Source organism: Bicyclus anynana, chromosome 5 (assembly GCF_947172395.1).
Source record: "Bicyclus anynana chromosome 5, ilBicAnyn1.1, whole genome shotgun sequence".
NCBI lineage: Eukaryota > Metazoa > Arthropoda > Insecta > Lepidoptera > Nymphalidae > Bicyclus > Bicyclus anynana.
The window spans coordinates 12619996-12643784 of NC_069087.1; the positions used below are offsets into that span (position 1 = coordinate 12619996).

At 34.9% G+C, this 23789-nt stretch overlaps 1 protein-coding gene across 2 annotated transcripts in view; it reads left to right on the plus strand.

Annotated features, from left to right (window-relative positions):
- The first annotated feature begins 10477 nt into the window (after nucleotides 1-10477).
- Nucleotides 10478-23789, plus strand: part of LOC112043738 (patched domain-containing protein 3) — a 56747-nt gene continuing 43435 nt past the window's right edge. For both annotated transcript variants that reach the window (XM_024079283.2, XM_024079284.2), the window contains exon 1: nucleotides 10478-10836. The gene's annotated coding sequence lies outside the window, so the exon portion shown is untranslated. The remainder of the gene's footprint in view (nucleotides 10837-23789) is intronic.

The window sequence follows — 23789 nt, forward strand, 5'->3', positions numbered from 1 at the left end:
TCCTCGGCTAGGTCGAATGATGTTTACTAATTGGTCCAGGTCTGGCTGGCGGGAGGATTCGACCGTGGCTAGTTACAACCCTACCATGAGGTGAGATTATAGTCAAGAGCTAACTTGATAAAAAAATGTATACCTAGTCTAATAATACATAGGTTATTTTGTATCTCCATATTCCCACAGGAATTAAATGCACGTAAAACTTCGAGGCGCAATTACTGGTACCTAAGTATATTAAAAACTTTACAGGGATATAACACATGAGAGATATTTTTGGAAAATGAAATAAAATCGAATGTTTATTATAGTCTAGCTCTAGCGATATTAAACTAATCGTTTTAGATGATGTTTTGGCCATCATTAAAAGAAACCACCAATTTATAATGAAGATAGGTAGCTTACTACGAGTAATAGCATCACGCAATAAGGTGTAATGTAAATACATTGCACAAAAACAGCAAGATACGCAATCATAATAATTTAATCTTCCTCAAGATTGCTTAGTTAATAAACGATGATTTCATATATGTATTTGACCGACTTTAAAAGAGAGAGGTGACTAACTGATTAGTAATATGCTACTTTGTGTACAGTTATATGAAGAGGGTCCTAGTTTAGGTATGGCGACTATGGCCTAATAGGGATGATGACAGTTTTTTAAATTGTATATAAATTAAGAGTATACTAATAGTAAAGCAATTTTGTAAAAGGAACAGGGTATCTGCGATCATTACTTTCGGAGCTACAGGGATTTAAAGGGTCAGATTTGTGACGCTGCCGCGGATCCCTGAAAAACGCCTCATACAAAATGGCTCGAACTGATGACGTCATAGGCAATGTAATGATCGTTAGATTTGTATGCGCGTTCAAACAAAATTACCAATATCTTTGTTATTTGTGCGTTTATGCTTATAGTTCATGTATTAAAAAATGTCACATTTAATGTAAGGAAGCTAAAACTGTATGAATTTTCATCTAATTACGATAAAATATTTTTAATAGATTTTGAAATTTTATAATCTCATTTATTTTGCAAATACCCAGACAATCTTTGCTTTTTATGTATAAATTAGTTAACATTGACCCTATTTACCCGAATGTATCATAATAATTAATATATTCAAACCTAGTCATCATCCCCATTCTGCTGGTTGACTGAATGTTGAACTGAATAGTTTTTTTTTTCTCCAACCAGAGCCTATAATTCATTTTTTTTGTTACCAGTCTATAACAATAGCCCACTACGGGGCTACGCCTCCTTCCTTGTAGAACAGATACGTAGTTTAAGCCTACCAAGCAGTGGCGTTCACTTCATACATACAATAATGCACTGCCTACCCTGAGGAATTATTAGGAACCTTTATTGAATTTTCCATTTTGTACAACTGGTAGGTAGATACATGTAGTCATGTAGTGCCTACCCAAGTTAAAATCTTGTACACGCCACTGCCTACCATGCTCACACCGCGCACTACCCTATCCTAGGCTGAATTTTGTTCTAAAAATTTCTTAGATGAAAGAAAAGCTCGGTATTTTATAGACTGGCCCAAAACTCGAACCCAGAACCTTACGATCCACATAGGCTAACCACGGGACCAACTTGCTAAAAATATGAGACAGTAATAATAACTCACCATTGTGACCAATGATGCTAAAATATGGTGAAATATGAATTTCTACCAAAGCATCTTCAACAATTTCTGATGACAAATCGTTAACAATCGAACATAATTATGTCGTTAGACAGAATATTATAAAAAAATTACATTTAATTTTTACTAATGTTGTAATATAATAAATTGAAAATTTTGAAAAACCCCAGAATGTCATGAAATTATTAATTACACTCACGATCAAGTCGTCAATATTCGCTTTCATTTGAGACCCCACTCGAGTATATTTGCAGACATTCGGTTGTTCTTCCCCACTTTCAATCGCCACAACTTTTAAACTGCTCAACCCATTTTTATCAACACTCGCTCATAAGTCACCTTTGATACAAAAAAAACTAAATTGATATCGCTTCATCCTTTCAGGAGCTATGATGCTACAGACAGACTGACAGACAGACAGACACGTCAAACTTATAACACCCCTCTTTGCGTCGGGGGTTAAAAAGATGTCTTTTAACATTCAATTAGAGCTTGTAAAGTGGCTGTTTGTGAGAGTGTCTATTAGACTAAATATAAAACAAAATGGCCGTTTATAACCGGCTTCCGGGTGACTCTGTCGGTCAATCCGAGTGTTATTGCCTACATTACATCATTGTAATACTTGTCGCTCGTGCAGACATCGTAGGCGATTATAGTGTTGTAACATCACCATTTACTGTTAATTTACATTTAAAGCTTATGGTTGACATTATTATACTACTAAAAAAATATTTAAATTAACTATTACCTACTATATGTACCTTACCTTATCAGCCGCTGGACATAGGCCTCTTGCATGGACCTCCAAGCACAACGATCTCGAGCCGCCAGCATCCAGCGACTCCCGGCAACCAGCTTGATATCCTCGGTCCACCTAGTGGGGGGTCGCCCAACACTGCGCTTTCCGGTGCGTGGTCGCCATTCCAGCACCTTGGGACCATCGGCTCTTCAAAGTGGCCCACCCATTGCCACTTCAGCTTCGCGACTCGCTGAGCTATGTCAGTGATTGCAGCGAGGAGTGTGCTAGGGAGATGTGATCTCCCCAAAGCTATTTACCGCTGCATTGGAAGATGTCTTTAAGCTTCTGGACTGGAACGATTTGGCATCAACATCAATGGTGAGTAAATCACTCAACTACGGTTTGCCGACAATGTAGACATTATGGCAGAGACTCTGGAGGATCTTAGTACCATACTATATGTACATTAACTAATTTAATATAACCAGCTCAACCCCACCGCTAATAATAATGAAAGGTACTTAGACCTTGCTCACGAGATTACCGCCATGTGCCATGCTTATAGAAAGCTTTGACCAACACCTTATGAAGATTTCGCTTAACTGTTGGATCAAGAGTCGGATACAGAAGGCAGTGATTCTTGAGACTTGAGCGCGTATTGTGAGGAGGATTCCTCACTTCCTCACTCTGCAGCCCTGACTACCGATTGTTTAGTCACCCAAATGTCCCGCAGCGGGAGGGTTAATTTTCTTTGTAGTACATTTTATATGAATAATAACGTTAGTAAAAATTAAAAAAAGGAGAGAAAATAAGCTAAAGATGGGTATTGGTAGCATTTCCACTTTGTTTTTAAAGTCTGTCCCTGTCTTGTCTGTGTATTAATTGTTTTAATACCCACAGACAAGTTATAAGTTGGCCGACTAAATTTCGAAGTCTTACACTTAAGTTGGACAACTTTTTGATTGTACGCAAGAAGGGGAATCGAAGGGGAATCACGATATGATGATATCGGTGTCCAATTTATTAGTTGTTTAGTTGGTTGGAGAAGATGAAGTACTAAAGTACTTAACCAATTTTCATGAATTTTGATTTGATACACAGATAGGATAATTGAACACCTCTTTACTTTTAAACTTTACAATTATTGTAAGTTAAAATATTAGTGAACCAGAAAATAATGAATTTGGTTTGAAGGAAGTCGTGTGCAACCGGTTGTCAGAATGTAATTTGTGTAGAAAAATAACGGATATACAGTTACAAAGTTTGCCAACGAAATCGCGTGCATAATAACAAACTGCGGACATATGTATTATTAACCTCTAACCCCCTATTATGGTAAACGACCCCGAATTATTTACCCGTTATTTGTCTAGTTGAGATTGCGTAAAGAGATTATTTTGGTCATTAACAAACGCATAAGTAGATGTTATTATAATACAATTATATCATTTGTAAAAAATATAAGTAAACGAACTTGATTTAACCCTCACGCCATGATAAAAGTCCATAGACTTGAAATTGGATAAGAATTTGGCTATTGTCGTATCTGCTTCAAGATTAACGGGAGCTGAAACTTGGGTATCTGCAATACAGATCTTCTTAATACAGATTAAGTTCTCTAAAGTTTAGTGTAGATCCTAAAGAAAATGGTGAGAGTCACACAAGACAAATAAGTAGCTCAGAAAACACTACAGAGTGCGAAAATAGCAGTTCACAGGACATGTAAGCCTGAAAAATGGATTCATACAAGACTGTTTTAAAATGGCGACCGTGGGACCGCAAACGCCAGTAAAGTAGTATGAAGGCCATAAATGAGGTGGATGGATACCATTGCCAAGAATATAACTGGTTTTTATAACCCAAAATAGAAAGAATTTAAAGGCAATATAGAAGAAAACGGTTAACAAAGAAGGTGAACAAAATATAATTTATTATATAAGTGGCGAAGGATGGAATTTTGACGCAGTTCCCAAAGGAAATTCATACTGCTCGATACAAACTCCAGTTTCTGATACATCCATACATTTACTCGTTTATTAAATACAAAAATGAATATCTGTATGGATTTCTTAAAGGTAACCCGGCGGGAATTGGCCTGTACGAACTTCGCCTCTGTATGGTATACAAAATACATGGCAAATACAAAATACATACTCGTCATCAAAATACTCGTAATATTCTTTTCTCAGTTGTACATATCTGTCACATTAGGAATGCATACGTAAACCCTTTGTTCCCTTTTATTTAGTAGATAGAGTAGTCAGTAAATTAGCCTTTTTATGTAAGCCGGTAATTATCCCTTTTGTCATTGACATTAATTACTTGAACATAATCGAATACTTAAAGATTGTTGTTTGTTATCGTAAAGTAATTCAGGTTCATTGCAAATGGATTCCAACATAATGCGTCCTAAATGAAACAGTTGCATTAGTAAGAATTTAAGAGTTAACAAACACTAACGTTTTTTTTTTTTATATTCTTTACAAGTTAGCCCTTGACTACAATCTCACCTGATGGTAAGTGATGATGCAGTCTAAGATGGAAGCGGGCTAACTTGTTAGGAGGAGGGTGAAAATCCATACCCTTTTCGGTTTCTAAATCTAAATCGCTTGGTGATACGTCTTTGCCGGTAGGGTGGTAACTATCCACGGCCGAAGCCTCGCACCAGCCAAAAACGTAGACAACAATTACTATTATTAACTTTTAACCTATTATAGTGCTAGAAAGCTATAGTGCTAGTGCTATAGTGCAGTAGCTCAATATTAAATAAGCCAGACTCACCACTGAGAGGTCGTGATTCGATCCCCGCCTGATGGAGTATTGTCATACCCACTCCTAATACAGCCTTTTCCAGCTAGTTTGAGGTCATTAGTAAATGGTCATATTTAAAATATATTTCAAATATTAATTTTTTTTTTAAAGAGAAAGAAACAATGAAATTAAAATTTTTACAATCTCTACACACTTTATTCCTTGTCATTCTTAGCCCCTATTCACACGAGAGTTTTTTTTAGCGGACGTTAAAAACGCAGAAGTTAAATGAAGGTCTATTTCCAACACCCAAAATTGAAAATGCAACAGTGTTTTAAAAACGCTGACAACGCTGTGTGAACATATACGAATATTTGGGAATGAATTTGTTGTATTTTAACGTTTTTTTAACGTCCGCTAAAAAAACTCTTGTACGAATGGGGAGGTTTTAAAATAATTTTAGATGTATCTGATAACAATTAATCTAGCATAAACAACGTCTTGCTATCTGTGGTAGATATACCTTAATTATCTATATTAATATTATAAAGAGAAAATATTTCATTGTTTGTTTGCATTGAATACGCTCTGAAACAACTGAACCAATTTGAATAATCAAAAATCAAAAATCATTTATGGTATTTAGTAGGCTCAGTTTACAAGCACTTTTGACACGTCAGTTGACTATTTGTAAAGATTCTACCACCGGTTCGGAAGGCAGGTTCTGCTGAGAAGATACCGGCAAGAAACTCAACTACTTATTTCATTGTTGGGAAGCTACACTATCTCCGAGTGCTTTAGTCTATATTTTATCCTAATCTCAGGAACTACTGGTCCGATTTGAAAAATACTTGCAGTGTTAGATAGCCCATTTAGGCTATAGGCTATATATTGTCCCCGTATTCCTACGAGAACGAGAACCACGCGGGTGAAACCACGCAGCGTCAGCTAGTTTTATATATTTTGATTTTGATATGATTTTAATTATGGCACTGATTGAAACATCATTTTAATGTATGTGTATTTGAAACACAATACCTGTCTAAGTTTCTCACGGAAATATTTACTTACTTAACTTTCATTTTCAGTTGTGACTTGTGAAAACTCCAAGTTCTTTGAATTTGCACAGATTTCCTCACACGACATTTTTTCTGTTCCAAGTTCATTATTTTATTCCTAATGTGGGAGTGACCTCGCATGCCAAAATGTATTAGATGTAATTCACTGGCTGCTCCTACTGCCTTGTATCCGGGCAATTTCTGCAAATATAAGGTCAGGTTTTATTAGTAATCGCATTTAGTAAATTAGGATGCACATCCTTTGTATGTCAGGAATTTTTATAGACACCTGACAATTTTAGTCTGACCGACAATGATAAGAATATGATTGGTTTAGATAACCTTGACCTGATTTTATGGAAGACATCTCAATTGATTATATCTAGGGGTTGTACGAAGAGCTTTATCATTCATTCATTTCATTCATTCCTGTAGAGTAGTTGGAACTTGGAAGCTCTAATGTAATATTCAATGGACTTCACGAAAATCACTCGTAGTTTATAGAAACCACATAATTTGGCACTTGGCTAATTATAATTAATTACTTTACCTACTTTATTATATTATACAGGATGTCCCGTAATTAATGGATAAAATGCAAATTGTCGATGCACCACCTAATTATCTAAAACTTATTTGAATAGTTTTCCAAAAATCCCTATGGTGACCATTTTTGGATTTTTCAATTTTTTCTATCTTTACTAAGTTTTCTCAATATAGCATTGAGAAAATTTAGTAAAAATAGAAAAAAAAATTCAGCAGCTAGAAAGATAGATTTTCATAGAAAATTTTAAAAAAGCTTCAGTCATTAAGATGTTAAAGATCTGATTTCTGTTAAACTCTTTCTGCTTGAAATAAAACTATTCTAACAATCCTAAAGGATACAGGATTTATAGAAATTAAGACTTACATATACATAGACTGGTAGTTGCAACTTGCTAATGAAACATAATCTGAAACCATTGACAAGTTAAAACGGATATTGTTACAAATGATTTTATTCTCAGTTGGCTTTTAAACAGGTTGACAGGTCAGTTTTAATTGGACCTTCAAGATTTTGTCGTTACATTTTGTTCTTAAAAGTTAAAACTGATCCGGCAAGTCCAATATTGAACCGGCTTACCTTGTAAGCTCATAACGTTGTGAACTGGAGCACCGAGCTTCGTATACAAACGCCTACGTAGTTAATTGAGGCGTGTCAAAACTGAACCAATAACAAATTATTCTGGGTGATCCTGGTCTAACAGGCTAGTTGACACTTTTTTTTAGAGTCTTAAATTATTCATTTGCGTTCTACAAGATTGAAAATATGGGTTACTTGGGATAGGCGGGGAGAGTGACTTGAGTGGAAAAGGGGAGTGTTTGTTAACAGTCAAAGGATCCTTTAACCCTACACACAACGTTCACAAGTGTGTGACTTCTCTGCCATTCTAGGGTCTTATATAATAACCTTTGTTCGACATTAGTTTTCTTATTTTTGTAATCACTTCTGAGTATCAATATTTGGTCGCTAATAACTTCCGACCGACCAAACCTTAGGTCTGATTAGACATTCAAATGAGTTCTAAGCACCTATTCTGTACACCGCACCGTCAAGAACAGGAGCTGTCAATTATGAAGTCAATAAGTAGAACATGCAAACAAAGCCGCTAACAATTCCCACAGATATATTAATAAATAAAGGCCTTGGTTTATGAAAGTCCATTAACCAAATATATTCAATCAATTTATAATCCATAAAATATTTAACGACATTATTAGGTAGGTAATATTGAACGAATAATTACTTATAGACGCACAAAAAATCGTAGATTAGTAACTAAGGTACCTACCTTATTTGTTTATGCTTTTTTAGGGTTAATCCACAAGGAACCCTAATAGTTTCGCCATATTTCGACATAAAATTATGACAGGTACTGTTTTCAAATGTTAATTAATCGACTTCAAAAAAAAAGAGGAGGAGACTTCAAAAAAAGAAGTCAATTCGACGCGTACGTTTTTTTTAAATGTCAATATACAAAATATCACAATTTTAGATTCCTACATACCTAAATATTTTAGATAAGTACCAAAACATCTTTAAAATATGTTCAATAATAATCAAAACCGGGATGAAATGATTGAAAGCGGTTAAGGATATTATCATTTACCAAATAAAAGATTATTCTTTACCAATATTTTACTCTATTATAATAATATGTAGTTAAGCGGAAGTAAACTTAAAATATTTTAGGTACAAAAACAATCTAGGATAATTTTAATCTGTTTAATCAATAATTTCAGGTGTCATATTTACATGGGCAATATTATAACTAAGCTTTTTGCTTCTACTTATTATTCATTTTAATCTAAATAGGACAGCAAAAAGAATGATTGACATTATTATATTTTGTTATAGGTAGGTACATATTTATAATCGCTTGGTTTTTGTACTCCAGTTTCCGGATATGCAGATTTTAAAGTCATAATCATTAGGTTGGCAAAATTGTACGTGATTGTAGTTATAGCAGTGAATGGTTTAGAAAAAATATTAATATATTTTATGGTTATTTAGCTTAAAACTAGATTTTCAACCCACGACTCTCCACCAATTTAGGCAGTTCTAAATTTCAGGTTAGTACTGAGAATTTCGTGGAAGAAGGATATAAAGTCTGAATCAGGTGTCGAAACATATACAAATTTCGTGTAAATGTAATGTGTAAGTACACCATCATTGTGAGTCGTGATAGCCCAGTGGATATGACCTCTGCTTCCGATTCCGGAGAGCGTAGTGAAATTCGGTCCGGGGCATGCACCTCTAACTTTTCATTTGTGTGCATTTTAAGAAATGAATTATCACGTATCTGAAACGGTGAAGGAAAAACATCGTGAAGAAACCTGTATACCTGAGAATTTTCTTATTTCTCTACGTGTGTGAACTCTGCCAATCCACATTGGGACAGCGCGGTGGACGATTGGCCTAATCCCTCTCATTCCGAGAGGAAGCTTGTTCTCAGCAGTGAGCCGAATATGGGTTGATAATATCTATGTGTACACTGTACTATATTTATACGAATGAAATCATCAGCGAAATCTAACTAGCCCACCCACCTAGTTGACAGGAAATCTAGAACAACAAGTGCGTATTGAGTTTCTTATAAACCCTCAAACACGCTCGCAGTTCCGCCGGTCTTTTGATATGGGAACCATCGCTCATTCTGCCCATCCATAATGGTTACAGCACGTGTTTTTTTATATTTTTTTTCGTAGGAGTCCACACTTACCCCCGTTTGTTCCGGACTTCCATCGGCTAAAAAACCCTCCTACCTCCAAACACGTACCTGCCATTCAGCCTACCACCAGCGCCTCTTTTACTTTTCGAGTTCCCTTTCATCCTTCTCCTTTGTTTCAATTCTTGATTAGGTCCCATTTGTCACTCGCTTTTAACATTATATTTATTATTGCACGTGTTAATCCACTCATTTTACACTCTTAACCTACTCCCATATTATCATAAAATATCAATTAAGTTAGTACGAATTAAAAAAAAATACCTAATGACATGTATAAATGTGCATAATTTATGTAATGAAGTTATTATCCTACCAAGATAGTTAGTAAGTACTAAAAAAAATCTTTTATTGATATTGATACAGATACATACATGAGTACCTACAATACATAATTTATATACTAAGCGTTTTATATTTCATGTAGAGCCATTGAGCCATAAAACTCCATTTTTCGTAATGCTTATGGTACAATGCTCCTTCTTCAATATTGATACAAATAGGGAAAATTTAATAAAATATGGCAAGTTACTTCAATAGTTATAGAAATGATTTTTGGGAAACGCCTTCAGCATTTACCTGTGTTGTTGTTGTTCAATGTGTGAGTTTACCTCGTCCCCCTCAAAAAACGACAGACTTTTTTGTTGGTGAATTTGGGTGCGAAACAGGTCCATTCTTTTTAATGGTTTAAGGCATTTACCGAATCTTCTTACTCGATTTTTGAACCACAACACACAGCGCTGCTATTTGCACTGAGATTTTTTTATAGCCTATTGATTTGAACACGAGAATTCGCAATAAAACCGACCAGCCAATACAGAGGCAGTTTATACACGTGTACGCATAACAATTAACATTGAAAACATCTTCAAATGGAAACGGCTTGCGATGCAGTTACGTCGACCGCGAAAATAGAAAATCTATTTCAATGTTACAGCGCGCTAATGCATCTTCAAATCCACATCAATCGTAATGATACTCTCAGTGTTGAAACTGTTCTCTCGGACTACGTTTTCGAAACCCCCAAACTGGTTTACGCGTAGGTACCGTCGGGCTACGTCACAACGTAAATGTTATAAAGAATTCTTGGTTGACAAAAAGTTTGTAGGCTCGGGAAGGATTAGGGTCTCGAGTCTCGACGGGAAGCGACAAGTGGAGGTGGTCCTTATCAAAAGTTTCAACAGCTCTACAGAGTGGGGCGAGCGAACGGCTCGCACTCCGAACTCTACCGCAGCAGACAACGCTGCGTTCGCGCAACTCAAAACAATCCCGACATAATGTTGACCGTTTCAGTGAGGTGATAACTTTCTTGTGTTGTGTTGTGTGTGTTAAGGATTGGAATACGTTACGTGTAGTTCACATCTGTCAAGGTATATATTTTTTTTATTTTTTATTAACTAATGCACGTATTGCGTTGCGGTTTCGTTTTGCGGGTACCCAATTTCAACATGTACGTCCGGCCGCACTTGTTAGTACTTTCACGGAGAATGGCGAACTACGTAAGATTACGATAAAAATGTTTACGATTTTTTTTTATTTACCATAGGTATAAATGCACCGATGACTGTCGCAACTGTGGCTGTGTAATGAAAAACATCGCAAGAAACTTCGTGTTATTTTCTTTTGTAACTTATTGAAAAAGTATTTATAAATTAATAATAAAAATTATGAATTTTAATTAATTGAAATATATTTTTAATTAATTTTTAATTCGATAAGTCAATGTTATCAATTGGCCTGTTTTCAGTAAAATGTAGCAGTGCGTTTCTAGAGTTGGGTAGGTAGGGTTTGGCGAGTTTTGAGTTTTTTTATTATTTTTATTTATGTAGGTCCGTAAATAAATATGTGTATAGTATAGTATACAAAAAATATTCAATTCAATTAATTGACATTTTTTTTTAATTAATTTGGAATTCGATAAGTCAATGTTATCAATTGGCCTATTTTCAGTTAAATTTAGCAGTGCGTTTTAGGAGTATTGGGTTTGGCGAGTCTTTTGAGTTTTTATTGTATTTATTTAGGTAGAAACTTACTCACTGACACTCATAAAGGAAAATTTATCATTCGGCGCGTATGGTTCATATTATTATTAGACTGATAATAACATTTTTAATTATTTTTTGGTTTTAAATTGTACTAAATATTTTGATATATTTTTTTCTATGTACGATCGAAACCAAAATCCATTACATTACTAGCGGTAGGTAGCGGACGCCCGCGACTTCGTCTGCGTGAATTTTAATTACTTACCGTTACCACCACGTGAACCTTGAATCTTCCATAATAATAAGTAACCTATATGCTGCTTAATAACCTATGTTCCAGTAAAATTGATTCCAGGATTTATTTATTTAATAAGAAGAATATCCAGAGATAAGTCTAGACAGACGGAAAAAAAATTAAAATTAGTTTGTTTTAATTATTTATATTACACATATACTTTATTGCACAAAAGAAAAATAACAACAAACAAAACAGACAGAAGAAAACATAGAACAGTATGTGCAAACGCGGTCTTATTGCCTAAAGCAATATTTGCCAGACAACTTTTGGATAAAGGAATTGATATACGTAATCAAATGCAATCGTATGGATAGTGCAAAAAGAAAAATACATGGACAAAACAAAATAACAATAATAATTACAAACAAAAAAAATATAACGTTTATGTTTTAGTATCGATGAGTATAACTATAAACTTAAGAAAACACAATTAGTTTAAAATCACAAACAGACACATGAATTTTATTTTATTTTTTTTTTTTTATTGAGAAAGAATACAATAAGGAACTTAAGCTAACTTATCCTAATAACTATACAAATCATGCCCACGTGGAATGGTGGCAAGAATACTGGCTGCATTTCCGCGCTGGACAGCCAGGCTGATCCTTTGCGCAAAAAATGAGCCAGCCCTTCTGTCATTTTATTTATATGTATTGATTTACCTGTTTAATTGAGTAGCTCCCACACAGTATATTAGTTTTCAACAATTTGCTACATAATGTAGCGCAAAATACTCTAACTATTCGTAGTGTAGTCATTTCACGGTTGAATATTGTTTTATGTTCTCCACATTTCCCTAACACATATCCGGCACCGTGAAATATGTTTTATATTTATAATTCAGATATTATTCCACACTTTGCAATCGTTTTCACGTGTGCGGCCTTAACGAATTGTTATACTCCGACCGTTTCAAAGTCGACTTTACTTAAATTCCATTCAAAGTAGGACAACTTTAATGAAAAACGTCGGTCCCTTCGACTTTTACACGTAAGTACTCAGTGAATATATTTAATATAAGTTGGTTTATTGGCCTCCGTGGCGCAGTGGTATGCGCGGTGGATTTACAAAACGGAGGTCCTGGGTTCGATCTCCGGCTGGACAGATTTTCTTAATTTGTCCAGGTCTGGCTGGTGGGAGGCTTCGGCCGTGGCTAGTTACCACCCTACCGGCAAAGACGTACCGCTAAGCGATTTAGCGTTCCGGTACGATGCCGTGTAGAAACCGAAAGGGGTGTGGATTTTCATCCTTCTCCTAACAAGTTAGCCCGCTTCCATCTTAGACTGCATCATCACTTACCATCAGGTGAGATTGTAGTCAAGGGCTAACTTGTAAAGAATAAAAAAAAAGGTATATCAAATTCCAAAGCAATTTTTGCAACCTTTTAAATTCAATATACTGTTAATTCTTATATTTTAATTAATAATAATTGTTGTTCTTGAAAATAAAATACTTATTTCCATGTGGAAAAGAAAAAATTAACTTTTTATTAACGAAATGCGAAAGGTTATTTCATCACAAAATCTCGAAAACCGCTTATGGTACAAATCTGAAGTTTGGCAAGGAGGTAGTTTTCAGTGGTATCCACTAAGGGCCGGGTTAAAGAGGTCAAACGGCGGACGTAGTCGCGGGCGTCCGCTAGTCTTTATATGAACCGTGTATGAAAACGATTAAAAAAATGACTTAATCTGTTTTGAATAGAAACAGGCGTTACTTTTCGTAAATTTATAATGATTAGTAGTTATATCTAATTTGCTATTTACCCGGTATTGACGGTTTAACATGCTTTCTTAGAGAAATACAACATCTTCCCAATATCAAATTGTTACAAAGAATTTCTTGAAAGAAAGAAAAACTTAACATAAAAGAAATCTAAATTCATTTATTTTAAACTAGCTGACGCAGCGTGGTTTCACCCGTGTGGTTCCCGTTCCCGTAGGAATACAGGGATAATAGCCTTCCTCGATAAATGGGCTATCTAACACTGAAATATTTTTTCAAATAGGACCAGTAGTTCCTGAGATTAGTATTAGTAAAGTTTGGAAGGTAATAGGTATGGTATACCTATGCTGAGAATAGCGGGCAAGAAAATCACTGATTTTCTGATTCTTTAAAAAAATCATATTTCAGATCAATATTCCACACCATATATCATGTTAAATTTTAAGTTATTTAACTTATAAGTTATATTTTAAGTTAAATAACTTATAATTTAGCATTATATAATTATTTTGTCTACTTTCTTAGCGCGAGTAGAATGCAGGTTCGTCAAACTGTGCCTACCTGACGGTACCGCGTTATATCCCAGTGATTATTAGTTACAGAGAAAGTGTGTAACGCTTTCCGTATATAATACTACAACCTCGATCAACTACCGACAGCATACAAATTATTAATATTTATTACATACTAGCTTTTGTGCCCTGCTTCTGTATCAGGTTTATTACTCCTTGGGCCCAAAACGAAATTTTTATCACCATGCTTTTTTCAAGTCAAATTTTAGGCGGACGAGTACGACTTTATTTAAAATAATAATCTCTTAAACATAAAAATGGAACCGGCGTCAAAGACGTCGATATTTCAGTTATGCTGTTTTTAATTACTTACCCGAAACGAAATGAAATTTGACCAATCTGGAACTATACTCTTTCAAACAAAAAAATAATTTTCAAAATTGGTATAATAAATGACGAAGTTATGAGGTAAAAAACATTAAAAAAAAACTTACGCGTAGAATTATGAACCTCCTCCTTTTTTTGAAGTCGATTGATAAAAAAAATCATCTATTCACTGTGTTATTTTTCAACTGTTTCTACAGTTTTATTGTTTACTTGACGCCTGCGCCTTTTAAAATCCCGCGGGAATCACGGATTTTTTCGGGATAAAACGTAGCCATGCTAAGATTGAATGTATATGATTAGAAAATAGAGAAGTTCCTCTATCATCTAAAGAAAGTCCTAGTAAAATTCGTTCAGCCGTTCCAAAGGTTAATCCCGACAAACCGATAGACAGACCAAAAATTTAAAAAAAGTGTTTGTATTTTATAAATCACAGAAAGAAACTTTGACTTTACTTTATTTATATGTATTGATATACCTAATACCTACACAGAAATATAGTAAATACTAAGGGATAACATCCCAAGTCAACTCATCTTTTATTTATGGATTTAAAACGGCTAACAATGAGCCAAAAAGCTGGCAGGAAGATGAACGCTTTCAGGAAGGCCAGCAAATTGACTCTTTGTTGATGACAATGGCCAATAGACGACGGTGTAGTGACAGGTGTCGCATTTCTTTGTGCTTCAAAGAGTTGGCGAATAGGCTCATTTTAAAGTCAGGGTTGTCAAAAGACAAAAAAAATTAAAAAAATCTTTTTTTCTTTTTTTTAATATTTATTTATTATTCTACAAAAATACGTTGAAATTAGGCCTTACCATAATCCAACTTCAACTGTAGTTGGTTTGACTGTGCACTGCTTGTTATAATATAAATCATTAGTGGATAAAGCATATTAATTATTATATTGTGATGTGTACATACTGTTGGTGTGATGTGGTTTGATACTGTAGTACAGGCATGACGTGCTATACAGATTGTCCCAAAAAGAGTTTTTGTTTTCGTTTAATAAAATATATCGTGAAATCGCACCCGTAATAAATGTGGATGTATAAATAATGATTTGATGCATATTGAAATATGTGCCTGTATATAGTTATCTGTTATAGTTATCTGTTATAATATAGCAACAATATTTTTAAGTAACCAAACCTTTTCAAATGTAATTCATTGTTCCATGTTTTTAAATAGAAACTCATTTTATATTACTATCATCGACATTACAATTTTGTAAATGTAAACGCAGATTTAAATTAGTCTTGTGACATGTTTTGAAAGAATTCCTTGTATAATTATAATTAATTTATGCCAGAGTACTTTTTATTTACTACAAACAAGTCTTTTTGAATTTATCGAAAGTTATGCCGCCCACTTTAAAACTGAAAACCTGATAACCCTAGTCAGATTTGATGTTAAAAGAAGATAATTTTTTAAGTACGATCTTAAACTGTATGGTTCTGTATATAAGAATGAATTTTGTATGTTTGGCATTCATAGTAGGTAGTTAACCTACGCAGTACAACGGGAAATATCTATTGAGAGTACACATCAATAAACAACTGTTAAGGCCAACGCACAACGTGACCGGTCACAAGTATGGGACTAAATATTTTGTGTGGATTCCTAACATCCCAAACCGTAATACATTCCATAAATGGGATAATTAGTTATATTTATAGTAAATTGAAAAATATAGTTATTATTATAGTAAATTGCAATGCGATGATGAAAATATGAGAATTTGAAAAAAAAATATAACAGGGCAGATTTGGACAGGGAGATTCCATATTCGACCCAAATCTATGGTTCTACTTGGTTTTTAGTTTTTATCTAAACTATCAATTCGATAACAATGGGTAATGCATATTTTCAACTAGTGGACGCCAGCGACTTGGTCGGTGTTAATTTTTTCACAAATCCCGCGTGAACCTTGGATTTTTCCGGGATGAAAAGTAGCTTATGTATTAATCCAGAGTAAAATATATTTACATTCCAAATTTTAGCCAAATTGCTTCAGTAGCCGAAGCGTAAAGGAGGAACAAACATACTTACACACACACAAACTTTCGCCTTTTTATTATTAGTGTGATCAATGAAGACCGACGTCAGACATAAACATTTTATAGGCTTAAGTCGTTGAGGACGATGTTGGAAAATGATCCTTACAAAAAATTATGACCGTTTAAACTATATTTCAGTAGAGCAAGTATTAACAATAGAACTAAAAAAATATATAATTACCCGGCGAATCCCTTGTCTAGCAAAAAAAGGCAGCCCTTCGATCGTTGTACCTACGGGTACTACCTGCAGTGGTAATAAAAAAAGTATAGGATCCTTTCATCCCTTGGACACAACGGGAGCCAAGGAGATTAATGTCACCTTATTATTGAAGCCATTGCAGGTCGCCCACGCTTTGACTTTAAATTTCAATATATAACGCTTTATTTTATAGCTTAGGTAGGTTACATTAGCTGAAGATAACCTATCTTTTATATATATACATATTAGTTTATTTTATGATATTTATAATTATTGTATAATTTGTGTATTATGGTTTATGTATTAGTGTGTAGTTATTTGTATGTATGTATATGTACATTATTATTACGTACACACCACCTACAGTTGTCCTAATAAGTTCCTAAACCTAAGGTTGCCTGGAAGAGATCGCTACTGAGCGATAAGGCCGCCTTTTGTATTCTACTTTTTCTTATGTTTCTGTTTTGCTTGTTTTCTTTTATTTTTTGTTTTTATAATATTAGTATACATAATGTATACTAATATTATAAAGAGGAAAACTTTGTATGTGAAAATATTACGATTTCTGCTGCACGGCCCGTTGCGAAGTGGGCGTCGCCAATACAGGGGTGCGTAAGGTATATTTATGAAACGTTTCGTGGTACTTTCGAATCGTCGTATCAGGTAGGGTAGGGGTAGGTAGGGATAGGGTAGGAGTAGGGGTAGGATAGGAGTAGTTGAAAATTACAACGAGTTTCACGCGTAGGAAGTCGCGGGCGTACGCTAGTTATATATAAAAAAGCAAGCTTGCAAAAATTTTACTACGACGAAGTACGAGGCCCTTATAGGTCGTACAGGATACTTTAGTATTTTAGTCGAGTACAAACAGTTGTTGGGCGGTAAATGCCAAAATTGTTTGTACTCGACTAAAATACTAAAGTAGTCCAAACTAGGCCTTAGTAATGGGACCATACCTATTCATATATTTGTAGCATTGTGTTGCGCTCTGAAGGATATTGCCAATGAAATTACAGGCACGCGAAGTTTGTGAGTTATGACTTATGACACCTCAAGCTAGGGTTGCCAACGGTTCTATAATATTTATAGTACGTACTGTATGTACATCGAGCCTGCATATTAAAATAATGTTGAAGAAATATATAGTACGCAAATAAAATGTATTTTCAACGCTGAAATTTACCAAACAAATCTTTCATTAAAAAAATAATGCCTTTTCTTGTAACATGTTTATAACATGTAGCATATCCGAAATTATTTTTTTGTTGCGTTCTGTCGGACGGTTTCGCACTTTAAATTAATTATTGAAAAAACTTTTTAAAATTAATGAGTATATCATTGTTTAATTAATGTATGCGACACTTCTATTTTAACTAAAAAGTGATGAAAATTAAAGAAGTTTAAATATTTAAATAATAAAAATAAATAAGTAAAATTTCGTCAGTTGTTTGCGTTTTCATTAAAATACTATTTTTTATTTACGTGATGTATTATATTTTAATAGCTTAGTCTTATAAACACTATATTTTATTAAAACATGTTGGCAGCCCTATTTCAAACTGCCATGCGCAAGATCAACGCATTGCGGGATGCGTTCCTTGTGATGTTGTGATGTGTTGGATGTACTTTTTAGTGACTGTGTTTTTCATCAGTTAAGTAAGTTTTTAGAACTGAAACAACTGAAACTGTATGTTTGTTTGAAGAGTACGTTCAGCTGTCCATCCCGGTAATTATCATTATTATCAGTAGGACTATTCAGTATTCAGTAACGATGTTTTTATATCTAGCAAGTGCGAATATCGAATGCATCTTTATCCTGTGGCGTGCATTCTATAGAGGCATACAATTTCTGCTTATCCTGTACCTGTGGTTATGGTACCTAATAGTGTAAGGATAGGCCGTTTATTTAACAAAAACGAAGCACGAAATATATGCTTTTGTGCTCTGCATTAGTGCCAAAATGCATACCCTGGATCAAAGCCCTGTGGACGCCACTGCATACAACATATAGCAACCGACGATATCTAAAGTTCTGCTCCTGTCTCTGTTTCAAACACAGAACAGAAAAAAAAAAAAAAAAAAAAAAAAAATACATACATACATACAACGTAGAACCTCCTCCTTTTTGGAAGTCGGTTAAAAAGCTATCTAAAGGAAGCCACTGTTTTGAATTGAGTTAATGTAGTCGCAGATTATAATACCACAATAAAGCGAGCTACCAGCGTTGGACGTTAGATAATCACAACATTACATAAATCGCACACGAGCCGAGATATTACGCGTGTCGTAATGTTGGACTTATGTTTATGCTTATAGCTGTTGGTAAATCTGTTCCTATTAAGAATTTACTTCGCTAGCTAGAGCTAGAGTAAAATAAGCTGGCGTTTAGCACATACCTACTCGTAATAGAAAGTTTGCAATCCTTATATTAATATACGTGAAGCGAAAACTTTGTACACAATTTAAAGAAAATTGCGCGAAGGGATGAACATGAGACACTAATCTATATTTACTAATATTTCAAAGAAGTAATATTTGTGAGGTTGTAGGGATAATCTCTGGATCTATTCTTTTACCAATAGAAAGACATGTTATTTGTGAGCCGTATTCCTACAGGAACTGTACTCCTACTGAAAAGCTTATTGGAGCATTAGGAGAAGATATTTGAAAGTTCTAGTAAAGTTTTCCAAAATTAGGTACTTACCTCTTACTTACTCAATCGCAGTGACGTTCACTTCATGGTGAAAACCTCATTGGACTTTACCCCATATAATCAAGATATCTGCAGCATATTTATTAGTTTACGAGACACGTATTTTTGTATTAAAATTACTTTGTGTATCTCTATCTAGAGAGGATATTTTGATCCCAGGGCAACCACGCAATGCTGCTTGGCGTCATTAGATTTGAATATGTAACGATCATCAGATGTTAATAATCGACAACTAAGTGTAACGTTTACTCCGAAGCACGGTGGTGTTGTAACAAGACCGACATTCCAACTCGGAACTCATAAAAAGCTCAACCCAGGCCTTTTACTGAAGACCTCATGATCTAAAGGCTAAAGCCGCACATGTCAACCACTGAGACAGTTAGGTACTTACTCAAGCGCAGTGACTTTCACTTGATAGTGAAAACCTCATTGAATCTTACCCCATATTATAAAGTAATTGCAGCATATTGATTAGTATGCGAGACACGTATTTTTGTATTATAATTACTTTGTGTGTCTCTACCTAAAGAGGATATTTTGATCCTAAACCCACAATGCAATGCTGCTTGGCGTAACTATGTTTAAATTTGTAACGATCATCAGATGTTAATAATCAACAACGAGTTGTAACGTATATTCTGAAGCACGGGGTTATTACAAGACAAGAATTATTATTAGAAGACAATATTTCATAGCCAGGACTCGAAACCAAGACCAGATGGTCAGTAGCAGCGCAATCAAACCACTGAACCAGAGAGACAAAATAATCTAGTAAAACTTTTCCACAAGTACCTCCTACTTACTCAATCACAGTGACGTTCAGTTCATAGTGAAAACCTCAGTGGATCTTACCCCATATAGTCAAGGTACTTGCAACGTATCATTAGTATGCGAGACACGTGTTTTTGTATAATTGTGACGACTATACATCATTAAGAATTAACACACATACTCGCTCGATGGATTTATTTCGAAAAGTAGTGACACCAAGGTTACCTAAGTTCGAGTGATTGGTGCTGAATTAGCGTGTTTTTATTTCGTTTAGGGTTCGATAGTAAGGTTAAATATAAAGTAGGTATGTATTAATTTCAATCAATGTTTTTTTTAATAATGAGTCATGACAGACTTATGATTTACTAAGATTTGACCTTATGATACCCCTTCCTACGTGTTTATAACAGCTTATAGCTTCTTTTTTTTTATTGCCATCGGATTTGTCCGCGTTTTAGTCATATAAAGAAGTTCCTACTGTGTTTCGATTCCAAGTGAAATTTGGGAATTTATTTATTTATTGGGTAAATCGGCTGAGATTTTGAGATGGACCACAAGCGATAACAATTTCAGCAATGTTTTTTAAGTAAAGAAATACTTGTAGTAGCAAAATTTTAAGCAATTATTTCCTCCATCCCCTATCTAAAATACCAGACAATCCAAAAACAGGATTTCTTGACTTTTACAGGCAGCCTAACCTTTACCTTTTAACCTAGGTAGGCGTTCGTTATTCTCCTTATTGCAAATGCCGCGATAGCGAGGCGGAGTCGCCGGATACACACTTAATCGCTAAGTACGCGCAGAATCGCTAAGTACACGCATAATCTCCGAGTATACGCACAATCGCTAAGTACACACGTAGCTTAATCGCCAAATTCACCCACAATCGCTGCATACACACGTAGTGTAATAGCTGAGTAGTCTGAATACAGATGCATTTGCAGAATACACGAGTAACACAATCGCTTAGTACACACACAATCGCAATACAGTGCAGCGTAAGCAAGTTTTTAAGCCATATCATTTTATAAATACTCGTATATAAAACGAGTAAATACGAATAAAAAAGTTTCTTGCTAGATGGTACATACGAGTAAGTACACAATTAAGACGTTTTGAATCCGAGAGCAAAAGTTAAGAAATTCCAGTTAAATATTTTACACCATATTCAGCATGAATTTGCACATTGCCGTATTCTCTTACGGAAGCCAGTGGAACTAGGAAGTTATTATAAAAACGATATTGTGCTTTCGGTGGTACTAGGTATACGAACTTTGAAGGATAACGCCTTTCAGTGTTTGGCGTGGCGGTTAAAAGAACAAAGGAAAAAACTCTACTTTTGTACAAAAAAACTTTAAAGGTCCGCTTTTCAGAGCAGGTCCACGAGACAAAAAAGGTACTTAGAGCTCAAAAGCCAGTGTAGCGTAACCAACAAGTAATGGTCTAATTATAATTTTTTTATTCCTTACAAGTTAGCTCTTGACTACAATCTCACCTGATGATAAGTGATGATGCAATCTAAGATAGAAGCAGACTAACTTGTTAGGAGGAGGATGACAATCGACACCCCTTTCGGTTTCTACACAACATCGAACCGGAACGCTAAATCGCTTGGCGGTATGTCTTTGTTGGTAGGGTGGTAACTAGCCACGGCCGAAGCCTCCAAATTGTGTGCAGTAAATGTGACCCACCAACTGCATCCAGACTCGTGGATAGGATTCCTACAACTGGAAAAAATCTTTGTTTTCGCGCAATTAACCACTACCTATATCTAAATGTTAGTGTGTATTGGAATGTATCTGTCCATATAACACGTCAGTTTTATACTTATTACACCTACTTATGTATTGTAAGTATTGTAGTAACAGAGGTCACCCCAAACAACTTGACCAGTTGATTGGTTATTCGAAGAATACAAAGTAGGTAGTGAATATAATATAATTTTATATGAGTAATACAAACGACAAAAATGGAAATAAAATGACAAACTGAAATAAAAATACTTTGATATCTATTTATATGACAGAAAATAACAATCAATGACGCCTAATTATACGGTCGCTTGGTCGCTAGAGATCTGCCACGCGATTTGTATAGATTGGTACGCAGGGACAGAGAAATTTAATAATACCCACAAAATAAGCTCTATGACAATGGAAATAAAATTCACAAAGAGCTCGTTACGAGCAGGTAGCCGATTGCACGGTACATTATATTATTATGTTTATGTTTGATCTTATTTAGATAGTATACATGATTCCTAAAAATATTTCGTTTTTGTTATGTACGTTTTATGAGCACAACAAATTTTACATACCTCCTGTATTTTCGTTTAGTATTTCAGTTTTGATAATTCGAAACTGCGTTATATGCTTAGTTTCAAAGCACTTTAAACTAAACTAAACTAAACGTCTCGTGTAACTGTTTGGACGGAATGGACTCTAATATAGGTCTAGAGGAAGATTCTTCTGCAATAGGACCTTCTTTGCCTTTAGAGCTCTGCCTCATTAAGACGCCATGGCGACGTCGCCGTGCCGGCTACGTATCCAAGCAGTTAATATTGAAATGTATGGTACCTACTAACTAACTCACACGGCGACGGTTTGGCAACATCGCCAAAATAAAAGCGTGGCCACGAACTACAGGTCTCTACGTGGCTTCTGGATACTCTGGAGACTTGGCGACGTCGCCACTATAATGTACACGGTAAACTGCATCTCGCTCACTCAGACGCCATTCAGCCGCCATTTCGGCCGGAGCTTAAAGCTCGCTCGAAATATTTAGCGAATTGCCTCCGCTTTGCCAAGCTGAGGTACCTATAGCATAGGTATTTAGAATCATGTAACTGTAATTGCATAAGCTATAATACCCTAAACACAACTAGGCTGTTGACTGTAGACATTTGCTATTGACAGGTCACGTGATCAAGATCTGTCATTTCCATACATTTTTCTAGTTTCCGAAGCGTTTGCGATCGTAGAAAGAGACTCGACGTGCCACTTGAAAGCGTGTTTTTGAGGACGAGCTCTTTTACAAAAACTTAGCTTTGATGCAGAATTAATTACCCATAGTGATGATCAATACAATATTAGATAAATTAGGTTAAATTAATTCGATGAATATCATAATTATTGTACGCGTTTTAATGATAAACTAACATTATGAGCTTACCGACCGGCACTATTTAATCGATTAAAGGCATCTATAATTTGCAATAGATATCAATCGATGCGTAATACACGCAGTTTGTAATTACAAAATTAGATTCTACAGGTAATTAAGTAATTGTAACCTTAAAATTAATTAGTTTTTGGAACCATGATCACTCTGTAGTAGATCTGAATTGTAATGATGGTTTTAAGTTTTTGTAACATAACAGTGTAAGTGAGTGAGTGAAGCGATTTAGCTGAGATTTGGAATTGAAATAGATTTTACTCTGGATTAACACATAGGCTACTTTTTATCCGAAAATTCCATGGTTCCCGCGGGATTTGTGAAAAACTTAATTCCACGCGGGCGAAGTCGCGAGCGTCCGCTAGTTTGTCTATAAGTTTTTGAAAATTTTCATAGATTTTCATTTTTTGATTTCATTAATGCATATTTATATGAAAATGTTAATAGTACCTACTTGTTATTTAAAGGTATTTTTTAGTATTTCCCAGAATAAAATTACATATAATAT